The sequence below is a fragment of the Ictidomys tridecemlineatus genome, chromosome 5, assembly GCF_052094955.1.
Source record: "Ictidomys tridecemlineatus isolate mIctTri1 chromosome 5, mIctTri1.hap1, whole genome shotgun sequence".
NCBI lineage: Eukaryota > Metazoa > Chordata > Mammalia > Rodentia > Sciuridae > Ictidomys > Ictidomys tridecemlineatus.
The window spans coordinates 138990609-139007237 of NC_135481.1; the positions used below are offsets into that span (position 1 = coordinate 138990609).

The following is a 16629-nucleotide window of genomic DNA, read 5'->3' on the forward strand; positions in this document are numbered from 1 at the left end:
TTAGGTTTTGTAATTACCACCTGACTGTCTTCCAAAGCGGTTGTACCACTCTATATTCCTACCAACAATGACTGAAAGTCCCTGCTGATCCCCAATCTTGTCAATAGTTGGTGTTTGTGTTCCAAATTTGGGACATTCTAACAGGTGTATAGTGGTACCATATTATCATTTTAATTTGCACTTCCCAGATGATAAACAGTGTGGAGCATCTTTTTATGTGCTTATTTTCCATCTGTATCTCATCTTTCATGAGGTATCTTTTAAGATCTTGGGTCTATTTTCTAATCAGGTTGTTTGTTTTTTTATAATGTTGAGTTGAAAAGTTTTGTTATATAAACTGTTATGTTCTTATGTAAACTCTGTTCTTTGAGATAATAGTTAATTATCAAACATCCTTTACAACATTTTCTTCTCTAGTCTGTAGCTTATATTTTCATTCTCTTGAGAATTTGTTTCATAGAGCAGAAAAAAAAATAAGATTAATGAAGTCTAGCTTATTAATTCTTCTGCTAAAGATTATGATATAGTTGTTGATATCATATCTAAAAAGTCGTTGTCTAACCCATAGTCATCTAGATTTTCTCTTATCTTCTAGAAGTTGCCACCATGTCCTGAGCTGTTTTCCTTCACCACTTCTATCTGCCATCATGTTCTGCCTCACTTCATCTTCTCTTGGGCTCAGAGCTATGAAGCTGCTCAACCATGGAATAAACCTCTAAAACTATGACCCAAAATAAACTTCCTCCTCTACATTGTTCTTGTCAGGTCCTTTGGTAACAGAGATAACAAATCTGACTAAAACAAGTCTTTGTATCCATGAACATGAATATTTCTTCTTATTTAGTTTTTATTTTATTTCTTCATCAGACTTTTGTAATTTTCCTCATATAGATATAATACATGTTTTGTTAGACATAAAACTAGGTATTTTATTTGGAACATACTAATATAAATGGTATTGAGCTTCTTAATTTCAAATTCCACTTGCTCATTGCTGTTATACAAGAAATCAATTAAATTCTGTATATTATCTTTGTGTGCTGCAACACATTAATCATTCATTCTGGAGTTCCAGAAATAAAGATGGTTTTATTTCTTTATTTTGCAATCAGTATGACTTTATTTTGTTTTCTTGTCTTATTACATTGCTACACCTTCCAACATAATGCTGAAAAGGAGTGGTGAGAGGGTACATTCTTGTTTCACTCCTGATTTAGTGTGAAAAGTGCTTATTTCTTACCATTAAGAATTTATGTAACTGTAGCTTATTCATAAATTTTTTTATCAAATTCAGAAAGAGGAATCTATTCTTAGTTTATTGAGAGTTTCTATTATGTATGGATTTTGGATTTTTTCAAATGCTTCTTCTGCACAGAATCAGTTGATTTTTCTTCTTTAGTTTGTTGACAAGATGAATTCTATAAATTGATTTTGAAATGCTGATCCAGCCATGCATATCTGGGATAAATCCTAATTATATACTGTATATAATTCTTTTTGCTATATTATTGGATTTGATTTGCTAACATTTCTTCTGGAATTTGCATCTATGTTCAGAAAATGATACTGATCTGTTGATTTCTTCTAAGTCTTTGTCTGGCTTCAGTATTAGGTTAATGTTGATCTAATAGAAATATTTAGTCTTATAAAATTATTTTTAAAATATTCCCTCAGTTTCCACCTTCTGAAAGAGACTGAAGAATTTCTTCCTCTAACATTTTGTAAAATTTACCAGTGAACCCATCTGGGCCTAGTGTTGTTTATGAAGGTTACTAATTATTATTTATTGATTCTATTTCTGTAATATATAGGCCATTTCAAATTATCTGTTATTTTTGTATGAGCTTGGGTAGTTTGTGTCTTTCAAGGAATTGGTCTATTTAATATAGGTTATAAAATTTGTAGCATTCCATGAATTATGAAGTTATTATCCATTTAATATCCACAGGATCTGTAGTTATGTCCCACTTCTCATTTTTTGTATTAATAATTTGTGCCTGCTCTCTTTTTTTGTTTCCCTAGATAGCCTGGCTACAGATTTAATGCTGTCATCAATTTTTCAAAGAACCAGCTTTTGATTTCCTATTTTTCAATCTCTTTTATTTATATTTTAGTATTTTGACAAATAATATACATATGTATATATATACATATATATATATATATATATATATAGTTTTGGTCTATCTAATATTTTACCTCTTTCCTTTCATTTACTTTGAATTTTAATTTTTTATTACTAGTTTCTTAAGGTAGAAGCATGGATGATTGATTTTAGAATTTTCCTTTTTTAATAAATAAATTCAATGTTACAAATTGCCCTCTAAGCACAGATTTTATTGCATTCCACAAAATTTGATTAGTAGCAGTTTCATTTTCGTTTAGTTAAAAATATTTTATAATTTCTCTTGAGATTTCTTCATTGATTCATGTGTTATTTAGAAGTGTGTTCTTTAATTTCCACACATTTGGGAATTAAACCTTTCTGTTAACCTTTCTACTGATTTCTAGTTCAATTCCATTGTGTCTGAGAGCAGATATTAAATGATTTCTATTCTTTTAAGGTGTATTTACTGGCCCACAATTTGATCTGTCTTGGTGAGTGTTTGATATAAGCTCCAGGAGAATATGTATTCTGGTGTTCTTGGAAGAGTCTATAGTTGCCAATTACATTCAATTGATTGATGGTGTTGTTGAATTCAATTGTGTCCTTAAAGTGATTGTCTTTCATTTCAGATACTGGGGTTTTGAAGTCTCAGCTATAACAGTAGATTTATTTATTTCTGTTTGCATTTCTTTGTCTCATGTATTTTAAAATTGTTAGGCACATACATGCTAAGAACTGTTATACTTTCTTGAAGGATCAACACCTTTATTATTGTTCAATGCCATTCTTTATCCATAACTTTCCTTGCTTTGAAGTTTGATGTGTTTGAAATTAATTAGAACTATTTTTGCTTATATGTCTTTCTCTGCCCATTTACTTTTAATCTAATGTGTCTTTTTATATTTAGAGTGAGTTTCTTCAAGACAACTTGCAGTTGGTTCTTCTTTTTTGGTCCCTTTTTGCAACCTCCAATTTTCAGTTGTGCATGTACACCATTGGCATTCAAAGTGACTGTTGCTATAGTTGGGTTAATGTCTACCATATTTGTTACAATTTTCTACCTGTTTTTTTGTTGTTTGTTCTGATTTTAGTTTTCCACTCTTTTCTACTCTTTATGGTTTAAATTGAACATTGATATCATTCAATTTTCTCTCCCTTATTCACATATTAGCTCTTTCACTTTCTTTTGGTTGACCTAAAGTTTGGAATTTCAAATAAAAGAGTCCCACTTCATAGACAGTATGAGTACCTGTTAATCATTATGTGATCTTAATTCTCCTTCTTGTTTTCTTGCTTTCATTCATTTCTCATATATACATACAAGAATATGTGTGTATGCATGGATAATCAAATATATTGTTTCTATTATTATTTTGAACAAAATGCTATATGTTAGATCAAGAATAAGAAAAAATCAAGTTTTCATTTTACTGTCTCTTATTCTTTCTTCAATACTCTTCTCTTTCATTGTAGAATCAAGGTTCTGACCTATATTATTTTCCTTCTCTCCAAAGGTCTGTTCTTAACACTTCTTGCGAGACAGGTCGACAGGCAACAAATTCATTCAGTGTTTATTGAGAAAGTTCTTATTTCTTTTCACTTTTGAAGTATAATTTCACAGGGTCCAGAGACCTAGGTTGGTGGTATTTTCTTTCTCAACACTTTAAATGTTTTGCTATACTCTCTTCCTGTTTGCAAAGTTTTTGAGGAGGTCAAATCTAATTCTTTTGTTCTCTCTAGAATAAGGCATTTTCCCCCTTCAGTATTTTTTCTATACTTTCGATTTTCTGTAATTTGAAAACGATATGCCTAAGTGTAGGACTTTCTGCATTTGTCCTTCTGGTGTTCACTGAGCTTCCTGGATCTGCAGTTTGGTATCTGACATAAACCTATTTTTGTTAGCTAATATACACTCTGTTCAAAAAAACCACATTTTTAAATTAATTACATGTATTTTGAGGAGTTTAACTAGTTATGAACCTTTCATTAGACAGGTGACTTAGCAGGAAAATTTTGAGTATTTCTCTTACATTTCCACAACTATAGTTTATACATTCATTAAAGAATAGACTCCCAACTTGGCATTTATATTAAATTTTAATTCTATCATCTCATTATTCTTTTGGTTTCACATATGTAAATCTATGACAGAGAAAAGAAAGCAGAGATAGCTATTCCATATAGAAAGTTGTTTTGTTTTGTTAATGAATAGGAAACAGATGAACTCTTAAGCAGTGTAACATCCCACAGGGATGTAAAGAAGTTTACATAAGATGCAATATGTCCAATGTGTAATAGACATCCAAATATTATAATATTATTTATAGCTACTATAAATATGTCCCAAGAAAAGCCTCCTTCTCTTCTGGCTTTTTCTCAAGGTAGAGCTGGGAATATACATTGAAGACTTTATTCAAGAGCAGAAAGATTCTACTGCAATCCAGAACACTGGCTAGACACTAAATATCAGGCATTGTAGCACAGCCATTAAAGGAACACAGGGAAGAGCCACATAGATCTGGACTAAGAACATTCCAGTTCCCCCAGGTACTTGCTGTGCAACTTCAGATAAGCTACTCAGCCTCTCTGAGTCTTAGGCCCTTCATCTGTAAAACGGGAAAATGAACATCTCCTTGTTAGAGTTGTTACAAGGAATAAATGAGATAATATAAATAAAAGGCATGGCATAGGAGCTGATATTTGGCACAGTCTAAACGCAGACTTGGCAGGGATTTAGGACTAGTACGGAATTTGCCTCCAGGATGGGTCTTCCATTTCTTTGTAGATATCGAATCCCATTTCTCTATAAGCATTAGAGTCAGGGGCTACCTTAACCAATGAGGGTGCCTTCAGTAATTTTTATTTTAAGGCATATTTTAGAAGCACAAACTATATTTTATTTTTCCAAGCTATATTTTAATTCATTTGACTTCTGCCAACTCTTTCCAGACATTCCCTGGTTTCCAAAATTCAAAGACTATGGAATTCTCTCAAAGAGAACTCAGAAGCTAGCACTTAGCTCAGAGCTCACATCCAAGTAGAAGCCCTCTTCTTCTCTACCAGGAAGATGCAAGCTCCCTATGATCATCCTATAGAACTCAAAGGTCTTCTCTTTTCTGGATTAAGCATGTGAAAAAGAGGAGATGGTACAGCACTTAGAGCACTGTGTAATTATTATTCTTGTACTGTTTAAAGTGCAGTTTGCCGATGAGTGGAGATTGAAAAAGAAAAGTAATGCTGCCCAGATATAAATATTCACCCTTCCCAAATTAGGAAACGTTTAAAGCCTCTCTTTGCATTGCATAGATCTCTTCTTTGACTTAGACATCTCATTGTTTTCCAAGCTCCAAACAAGAATATATTCTTTCTTTTAACATCTTTTTAATTCTAAATGACAGTCATTTGACTCATTGCTCTGCTTCTCTCCAAGATGACACACAAATACAAAGTCTCCGAGGTCAGATTCTATTATAGTTTGGACGTGAGTTGTTCCCCATAAGCTCATATGTGATACAATGTAATAAGATTTAGATGAGAAATGATTGGGTTATTAAACCCTGAACCCAATCAGTGAACTAATACCCTGGGGAGATTAACTGAGTGGTACTTGAAGGTGAATAAGGTGTTGCTGGAGGAGGTGGACACCTTACTTAATCTCTGTGATGCTGTTCCTTGATGTATGAAGTGGGATGTTAGTAAAAGTATTTATTAACTCAAAAAATGTTTGTTAAACATCTTCTATACAACACAGTATTCTAGAATATGAGGTAGCTATAAAGAGTAAACATAGTAAATATTAAATTAGTGCACATAGAGTGCTTAGCATAGCACTTTGCACACAGTAGGCATAATGTATCATTGATGATTATTATCTCTGCAATGTCCCAAAATTGGAATTTTACATAGAGGATAAATATCAGGAAATGTCACCGAAATAGGATATTTCCAAGCAGTGGTGCACAAGACCCAAGTTCAATTCATTTCGTCTTAATTCACTATTATCTACAACTGGCAATCCAATTGTTTCAAGGCTCAAGTCTTAATTATTACAGAATTCATGTCCTTCTACTTCTTCAGATTTTTCTTGAAATCAAACTTGAATTAAAATTTTTCTCATGTTGTTTTTCTTCACATATTCATCATATTTACCCCTCAAAAATATGTCTGTTGAAGCCAGGTAAGCACCAACTAAGAGTTAATGAGTCCTTTCTGTGTTATCTCATCATATTTCTGCTCCTACACTTATTCTATGTTTTACATTCCTGATTATCTCCCCTCTACACACCTAATGTGTGTGTGTGTGTGTGTGTGTGTATGTGTGTGTGTGTGTGTGTGTGTTGCTGATATTGAACCTAGGGTCTTGTGCATGTGAGGCAAGCACTCTACCGACTGAGCTATATCCCTAGCCCTACAACTAATATTTTTCTACCACAGTACCTGGAAACTGGCATATGATCAATAAATGTTCGGAAGTATATATCAGCCTTTTATTATAGTAAGTATACAGTTCAATGACTTTTAGATATTTTGCAACTATCCCTACATTTCAGCTTTAGCACATTTTTCTGTATCAAAGGTTGTTGGTGTTTTTCACGCTCCTTTGCATTCAATCCCTGCCCTCCTTGATTTCTGAGTTTCTTTCAGACCATAGTTTTACTTCTTTCAAAAATTTTATATAAATTGAATCACACTATTGTTTCCTTTTATTTATTTATTTGGTACTAGGGATTGAACTCAGGGGCACTTGACCACTCAGCCACATCCCCAGCCCTATTTTGTACTTTATTTAGAGACAGGGTCTCACTGCATTGTTTAGCCCCTCACTTTTGCTGAGGCTGGCTTTGAACTCTCAATCCTCCTGCCTCAGCCTCCCAAGCCACTGGGATTACAGGCGTGCGCCACCACACCTAGCTACTATTTTTTTTTTCTGACTACTTTCACTTTTTAAGTATTTTTGAAGTTCACTCATGTTCCATGTGTCAGTTGTTTGAAACTTAAATTCTATTTCAGTTGCATGAATATATTGTTCTTTATCTGTTCAGTTGCTAGAGCATTCGTATACAAGACTTTACTTATATGTGTTCATTTCTTTTGTACATATACATAGGCAAGAAGCTGTTGGGTGGTAGTTTAAAAATATGTTTAAATACTAAGAAATTTTTAAAAAATGGTTTCCAAAGTGGCCATTTTACACTTCCTCTGTCTCTAAAACTTGGTGGTTCCTGTCTTTTTTACTCTGATCATTCTAGTGATGGTGCTATCCTGTTGTGATTTTAATTTGGAATTACTAATGAAACAATAATAAATATCATTCATATTAGCCAATTATACATTAACTTAGTTTAATTGTACAATCACTCCTTTGGCTCATTTTTATAAATGGGTTATTGTATTTTAACTATTGAATTACCCAAAAAATTCTTTATATATTCTAGATACAAGTCCTTTATCAAATGAATAATTTACAAATACTTTCCCAGACTAAAGTTTGTCTTTCCAATTTCTTAACATTGTTTTTTGAGAGCAAAATACTTTAAATAGAATAAAGCCCAACTTATCTACTTTTTCTTCTGTATATTACACTTTGAGTGTTTCGTCTAAGGTAGCTTTGATTAGAGAACACAAAAATACAAAAATTTTCTAGTAGTTAGTATTCTTTAAGTTTTATAGCTTGGTTCTTACATTTAGGTCTATAATCTATTTTAACTTATATTTTGTATATGATGTGAGGCCAGTATCTAAATTTGTATTTTTCCATGTGGCTAACCAGTTGTTGCACCACTATTTACTGGGTAAACTATATTTCTCCCATTGAATTGCCTTGGCATGTTTGTCAAAAACCAGTTGACTATAATGTGTGAGTGTGCTGTAGCTCTATCTGTTCTGTTCCATTGATCTAGATGTCTGTCTTTATGCCAATATTACAGTTTCATGATTACTGTAACTTTTCAGTAAGTTATGAAATATAAACTAAATCCTCAAATATCATTCTTCTCTTTCAAAATTGCTTTAGCAATTCCAGTTCCTTTGCATTTCCATATAAATTTTACGATTAACCTGTCAATATCAACAAAAGACTAAAGAGGGACATTTCATACTGCTTAAGGGAACCACACATCAACAAGACATAACAGTTATAAATAGATATGCCCCAAACAATGGAGCATCTACGTTCATCAATCAAACTCTTCTCAAGTTCAAGAGTCAAATAGATCACAATATAATAATTCTGGGTCATTTTAACACACCTTTTTCACCACTAGATAGATCTTCCAAACAAAAGTTTAACAAAGAAACTACAGAACTCAATAATATAATCAATAACATAGACATAACTGACATATATAGAATATATTATCTATCAATGAGTGAATACACTTTCTTCTCAGCAGCACATGGATCCTTCTCTAAAATAGACCGTATATTACGCCACAGAGCAATGCTTAGTAAATACAAAAAAGTTGAGATACTGCCCTGAATTCTATCAGACCACAAAGGAATACAATTAGAAAGCAATGATAAAATTAAAAATAAAAGCTACTCCAATACCTAGAAACTAAAAAATATGCTATTGAGTGAACAATGGGTTGCAAAAGATATCAAGGAGGAGATTAAAAAATTCTTAGAGGTAAATGAGAAAACTGATACAACACATCGAAATCTCTGGGACACTATGAAAGCCACTCTAAGAGGAAAGTACATTGCATGGAGTTCATTCCTTCAAACAAGAAAAAATTAACATAAGTGACCTAACATTATATCTCAAAGCCCTAGAAAAAGAACAAATCAACCCCCAAAGAAGAGAAGACAGGAAATAATTAAAACCAGAGCTGAAATCAATGAAATTGAAACAAAAGAAACAATTGAAAATATTGACAAAACAAAAAGTTAGTGCTTTGAAAAAATAAATAAAATTGACAGGCCCTTATCCATGCTAATGAATAAAAGGAGAGAGAAAGCTCAAATTACTAACATACATGATGAAAAAGGAAATATCACAACAGACACTACAGAAATACAGAAGATAATTAGAAATTATTTTGAAAATTTGTACTCAAATAAAATAGAAAATATTGAAGGTATCAACAAATCTCTAGAGGCATATGATATGTCCAAACTAAATCAAGATGATATACACAATTTAAACAGATCAGTTTCAAGCAGGAAAATAGAATACACCATCAGAATCCTAGCAACCAAGAAAAGTCCAGGATAAGATGAATTCACAGCTGAGTTCTACAAGATCTTTAAAGAAGAACTAACAGCAATACTCCTCAAACTATTTCATGAAATAGAAAAAGAGGGAACACTTCCAAACACATTCTATCATGCCAATATCACCCTGATTGCAAAACCAAAGACATATCAAAGAAAGAAGACTTCAGAACAATATCTCTAATGAACATAGATGCAGAAATTCTCAATAAAATCTAGCAAATCAAATACAAAAACATATCAAAAAGATCATGCCCCACGATCAAGTGGGATTCATCCCAGGGATGCAAGTTTGGTTTAACATAAGGAAATCAAGAAATGTAATTCATCATACCCAATAGACTTAAAGAATCATATGATCATTTTAATAAATGCAGAAAAAGCATTCAAAAAAAATATAGCACCCCTTCATGTTCAAAACACTAGAAAAACTAGAGCTATCAGGAACATACCTCAACATTGTAAAAGCTATATATGTTAAGCCCCAGGCCAACATCATTCTAAATGGAGAAAAATTGAAGGCATTTCATCTAAAAACTGGAACAAGACAGGGATGCCCTCTTTCACCACTTCTGTTTAACATAGTTCTTGAAACTCTAGACAGAGCAATTAGACAGATGAAAAAAATTCAAGGGATATGGATAGGAAAAGAATTCAAATTATCACTATTTGCTGACAATATGATTCTTTACTTAGAAGACCCAAAATATTCCACCAGAAAACTTGGTTTATACCCAAAGGACTTAAAAACATCATACTACAGGGACACAGCCACATCAATGTTTATAACAGTACAATTCACAATAGCTAAACTGTGGAGCCACTGCAGATGCCCTTCAGTAGATGAATGGATAGGGAACCTTTTGTATATACACAATGGAATACTACTCAGCATTGAAAGAGAATTAAACCATGGCATTTGCAGGTAAATACATGGAGTTATAGGATATAATACTTAGTGAAGTAAGCCAATCCCTAAAAAACCAAAGGCCTAATGTTTTCTTTGATATGAGGATGCTGACTCATAATGGGGATGGAGGGGTGGAGCATGGGAGGAATAGAGGAACTTAGATAGGACAAAGGGGAAGGAGAGAAAGGGAGAGGGTATTAGGAGTACAAAAGTCAGTGGAATGATTTAGACATCAATTCCCTAAGTACATATATGAAGAAACGAATGGTGTGAAAATACTTTGTATTCAGTGACTTGAAAAATTGTGCTCTGTATATGTAATATGAAATGAATTTCATTTTGCTGTCATATATAACAAATTAGAAAAATAAATAATTTAATTAAATTTTTTTTAAAAGTCCTGCCAGAATTTTGATTGATAAGAAATGTACTGAATGTATAGAGGATTTTTGGAAAAACAACCATCTTAAGAATATTGACATTCCTAATCTATTAATTTGGTATTGCTTTCTATTTATTTAGGTCTCTAATTTTTCTCAACAGAGTTTTACAGTTCTCAGATATAATGCACTTTTCTTTGTTAAATCTATTCCTAACTGTCTTAATAGTTTTGATATGATAACTAATAATATGGGACTTTTTCTTAATCTTCTTTTAGATTATTCGTTGCTTTTATATTAAGTAATACCATTTTTACATCAATCATGTATCTTGCTTTTTTGCTAAATTTGCTCCCTAGTTTCAGTAGTTTATTTTGTAAACTCCTGAAACTTTTCTACATAAAAATACTATATTTCCGGTAAGTAAAGATGGTTTTTCTTTTTCTAATATGATTCTTAATATTTTGCTTGCCTTATTGTGCCATCTAGGATTTCTAGTCCAATGCTGAAGAGAAGTAGTAGGAGAAATGGTCTTGCCTTAGTCCAGAACTTATGGAGAAAACATTCAGGCTTTTACCATTAAATTCGATGATAGCTATCACATTATTTTTCAGATGCTCAGTTTCAAATTGAAAAAATTCCCTTTCTATTCCTAGTTTGTTATGGGATTTTATTTTAAATGAATGTTCAGTTATATCAGATGCTTTTTCTGCATATATTGAGATAATGATGTGGGTTTTTGCCACTTGTTCAAGTACCAGGAATACAAGAGTATTTGACTTTTAATTTTATATTAATCTTTTATTCATGAGATATAACTCACTTCATCACAGTGAAGGATAAATTTTACATGCTGCTGGGTTTGATTTGTTAATATTTTGTAGAGAACTTTTGCATAGGTGTTTGTAAGAGATGTTATGGTGTAGCCTTCTTGTCTTATGATGTCTTTTTCTGGTTTTAGTATCAGGGTAACAGAGGCCTCATAAAATGAGTTGGCAAGTGTTTATTCTCTATTTTCTGAAAGAATAACTTTTTACAATTAAAAATTATTTCTTAAGTGTTTCATAAAGTTTGCCAACAAAGCCATTTAGGCCTAGGATTTCATTTGAGGACAGATCTTTAATTACTAATTTATTTTATTCCCTTAAAATAGCTTCTCCAATTCTCTGACTTCTTGAGTCAATTTTGGTAGTTTATGTCATGTAAAGAATTTACTCACCTGTTGGCATATAGTTGTTAATAAAATCCTTTTTTATATTGATGTTCTGTATGATACCCTTCTCTCATTCTTAATTTTTGTAGTTTGTGTTGTCTTTCTTTCCTTAGTTGTTTTTGCTAAAGTGTTATCATCTTGTTAATCACTTAAAAAAGCAAAACTATGACTATGGTTTTTCTATTGTTTGAATTATTTTTGTTTCATCAATTTTAATTTTGGTCTTTACTTTCTTTCTTTCTTATGCTTACCTAGGATTTTAATTGCTCTTCTTTTTCTTGATTATAAATGTGAAAACCAAGATTACAGATTTTAGATCTTCTATGTTTCTAACATAAGCATTCAAAGCTATAAATTTTAGATGCATGCCACAAAATTGATATATTGTTTTTACTTTTATTTAGTTCAAGATATTTTCTAATTTTCCTTCATATTTCCTATTTGTCCAATGATTTAATTTAAAGCAAGCTGTTCAATTTCCATATATCCAATGATATCCCATATTTCTTACTAAAATTGATTTTAAATTTAATTATGTTGTGGCTGGTGAAAATATTTTATATTTTCATTTTTTAAAGACCTATCAACATTTGTCTTGTAGCCTATAATAGGGTATATCCTGGAGAGTTCTTGATGTGGATTCAAAAAAAACATGTCTTCTTTTGTTTTGAGGAAAAGTATTATGCATGTAATGAGTTAGGTCAAGTATTCTCTAGAATTACTAATTTTCTGTTTAGTAAGTCTATCACTTATTGAGAGACTAATACTAATATATACAGCCATTTTTACTGAATTTTTAACATATATTTTTTAATTCTATTTTTGTTTTGTGTATTTGGGAGTAATATGTACACAGAGATTGATAATTATCATGTTATTCTGATGAACTACTCCTTTCAGTATTATCAATTGCTACTCTTGTCCCTAGGAATATTTCTTTTTTTAAGCCTATTTTGTATTACATCAATATAACTACTTCATTTTTGTTATGGTTATACTTTATGTATCTTTTTCCCATCCTTTATTTTTTTACTTTTTTGTGTTATGAAACAAAAGCATGTCTCTCTGGCTGTGGTTGTACTGGGTTCAATTCTCAGCACCACAAAAAAATAAATAAATAAATAAATAAAGATCCATTGACAACTAAAAAAACATTAAAAATGAAAAAGCATTTCTCTCACAGATAGCATAGAAAACTAAATTTTATTTTTAATAAATCTTAAAGCCTCTGCCTTTTGAAAAAAATGTTTTAGCATTTATATTTAATGTAATTGTTTATATATTTCTGAACTTATATCTGCAATTTTGCTACTTATTTTATGTACATATCTATTTATTATTATTAATATTTTTTTGCTTTTCCAATATGGCCTTCTTCTTTAGCCATTATTTCCTCAAATATTTTTCTAGGTATATCTTTCACTCTTTTACTGTCTCCTGTTGTGTGTTGATTGCTATGTTTGATGTTTTCTTATAGGTTTATAAGACTCTTTCCTTTAATTTAATCCTTTTTTTCCCCTCTGTTCTTTGAGTTGAATAAGTTTAGATAGACCATCACATTTACTGATTCATTATCCTGGTATCTGCTAATGATTCTATCCAGCAAATTTTTCATGTTTGTTATAGGACTTTCCTTCCCTTTTTGTTTCTAATTATCTATTCCTTCTATGTTGAACCATTGTCATCATATTTTATATTAACCTTGGAATAGTTTTCTTTAATATTTTTATATACTTTAATAGTTATATTGAAATTATTTCTGAGAAATTCAACATCATGGCCCATACAAGTCAATTTCTACCAACAGCACTCTTTCCTGAGTATAGATCACACACTCTTTATTATTTATCAGCCTTGTAATTTTTTATTGAAAAATAGGACATTATATATTATATTTAATAGCACCTCTGGACTCTATTTTACTTTTCTAAACGTTATTTTAGAATTTTTTTCACTTTTCTGAATTAATCTACAGAAGCTTTGTCCTTTTCCTCTTCTGAAATGAACATCACTGATGTCTCCTCATGCTTTTTAAAAAATATTTAATTTTTTTATCTTGTTATATATGTCTGCTAAGCCTAATGATTAGCCAATGATTTGGACAGAAGTTATACTCAAACATCTTCAGCCCATAAAATTTTCTTCTTTGTTGTTTGATTTGTATTTAGATTGGGAGAACTTTCAAAGTTTGTGGTCAGTTCTCAAGTTACTTTGGATTTTCTATTTCCTGTGCTTTCTTGGGTCTCCCCTGCACAGACACACATTTTCTTATATGGACATACAGAGATCTTGCATTAGCTTTCTATGGCTCTCTCACTTCAAAAAATCTTACCTATGAATTTCTGGAACACACTCTCTCTCTCTCTCTCTCTCTCTCTCTCTCTCTCTCTCTCTCTCTCTGTACGTGTGTACGTGTGTGTGTGTGTGTGTGTGTGTGTATCCATCCTTGCATTGCTAAAACTACATTTTTTTATGATTAAACAAAGAGGGTCAAGAGCAGCCCCAATCCAGAAAGTCATAGACTTCTGCTGCTCTTACATGAAACTCCAGCAAATTTCAAGAACAAATGTTTCTCATTTTTTTCTCAGCTCCTGGTTAATTTCTAGAATCTTAAAATGGTTGATTTTGTCAAATTTGTCATTTGTTCTATATGTGTGTTTTATAGAGAGAATTTGCTGACCTACTTATCCCAACACAACTAGAAGTGGTTCCAATAAGATAATTAATAAAATTGAATAAATGTTGCAGAGTAAATGTAAAATATAATGGAATATATATATATATATATATATATATATATATATATATATATAGTATATAATTGTCTCTCCAATACTTATGCTTAAAGACAAGAAACATGTTTAGAATTGTTGCATTTTAGATGTCAATGTAGAAAGCCTCTAGGGCTATTGACTCCTGGCAAGTGTCATTACTGTAACATTACATTAACATTTTACACAAACATTCTTCCCTGGATCTAAGTTTCCTCATCAATAAAATGAGTCCTTGTGATTCTGAAAAGATCCATTTGCAAACAGACACACATACAAAAATCATGTTACACAAATCACCATAATCCAGGTTATTATTTATAGATCACTGATGTCAGATTGTCAGTGATGGAAGGAGCTACATATTCGGAACCCAAACAACAAGATAGTTTAGGTTGAAAGTAAGGGTGGGGGCCAAAACCTTACTCACTTGACTTCTTCCACATATCTAATAGTATCTCATGAATCAACTTCAAAGAATTCTAGAGCATCAATGGAATTAATTTAATAAATTACTTTTAAACTTTTACCCTCTCATTTGACAAGGGAGAAAACTGAGACTCAGGCAGCTGTCGCACTCCACTTAATAGATCATATTAGTGTTCAGATGGTCTAGTCTTCCTTCTTTCCTTCTTTCCTTCTTCCCTTTCTTACTTCCTTTCTTTCATACTGGAAATTGAACCTAGTGATGGTTTAAAACTGAGCTATACTCCCAGCCCTTTTTACATTTTGTTTTGAGATGAGGTCCAAGTTGCTCTGGTTGGCCTCCAATTTTCAGCCCTCCTGACTCAGCCTTCACAGTTGCTGGGATAACAGACATGTGCCACCATGCTCAGATGGATAAGTCTTTCAAATAGTATTGCTATTAAACTCTACTGTACTTATCCTCAAGGGCAGAGGTTTTGGCATATCCACCTGTCATGTTATGCCTCACATATTACCTGACACCATACTAGGCCTCAGAGTATTCATCAAGTTTGTTAATTAAGTAGCATGATCCATTTACTGAAATTGAAGTACATCGGCTAATAATCCATACTGTAATTGACAATGATACCTAGCCTCTGCCCCATTCCATGTCAGCTTTTTACAGGAGATTTCTTAAGTTTCTATTTCTTCAAATCACTGACTGGGTATGGGGAATCATCCATGAACGCCGTTACTTTCTCTTGGAAAAGGAGTGGTAAGGGACATACTGACTATATTTCAGATTATACTGTTAGGGGGTTTTGTTATTGTTGTTGTTCAAAGCAAATTATGCCTAAGAGAAATTTTGTACAGGTTGTCATGAGCTGCTCAAATAAATATTTTGATTTTCTAAACCAGTTTCCTAGGTAAGATTAAGTAGTTAAGCTTCTTGTCACTCTGGTTGAGTCTTAGACCAAAGAGGCCATTACAGATAAACTGTTGATCCTGCAATAATAGCCCTGGGATAACTGTGCTGATCATCAGCAGCCAATTTCTGATGGGCATAGGTAAAGAAGGGCAAAAGAAATCCAAGGAACATGGAAAGTATTTCCAGATGAAAAATAGTTTGGTGGGCTTTTGCCATTTTTAAGACAGCTAATAATTTTGAGTATGAAGCTGTTTCATACACAGTAAATTGCAATATTCAGAACAGATTTAGAAGCAGTAAGCACCACCCTAATTTTCTTCCTTTTCAACATGAATTTGAAACAAAGGCCAGTTTTATTTTGCTCACTTAACAATGGCTTGTTTTCTTTATCCTGATAATAAAAAGCCCTCACTTATTTACTCCTCCTTTATTTCCTAGTTGGTTCAGGGTTAACAGTGAAGCTCTAAACACTGGAACCTGATAAAATAGAATTAGTTTCAATGGATTACTGCTCTGCTTGTTATAGAATGCTCATATAGAGAGATGTTGATAGTTTAAGTCCTTTAATTTATTTAGCCCTTCATACTTATTTAAGGTCCTTTGTATGCAATATCATTGTGTTCCTTCCATAATATATGTAATAGAGGTAGTATTTTTATTATCTTCATTTTACAGATGACAGAATGGTAGTTCAGAG

The 16629-nt window shown here is 32.0% G+C and overlaps 1 protein-coding gene across 2 annotated transcripts in view; it reads right to left on the reverse strand.

The window, feature by feature from the left end:
* Positions 1–16629, reverse strand: part of Agbl1 (AGBL carboxypeptidase 1) — a 704812-nt gene that overhangs the window by 328717 nt on the left and 359466 nt on the right. The window lies entirely within an intron of this gene.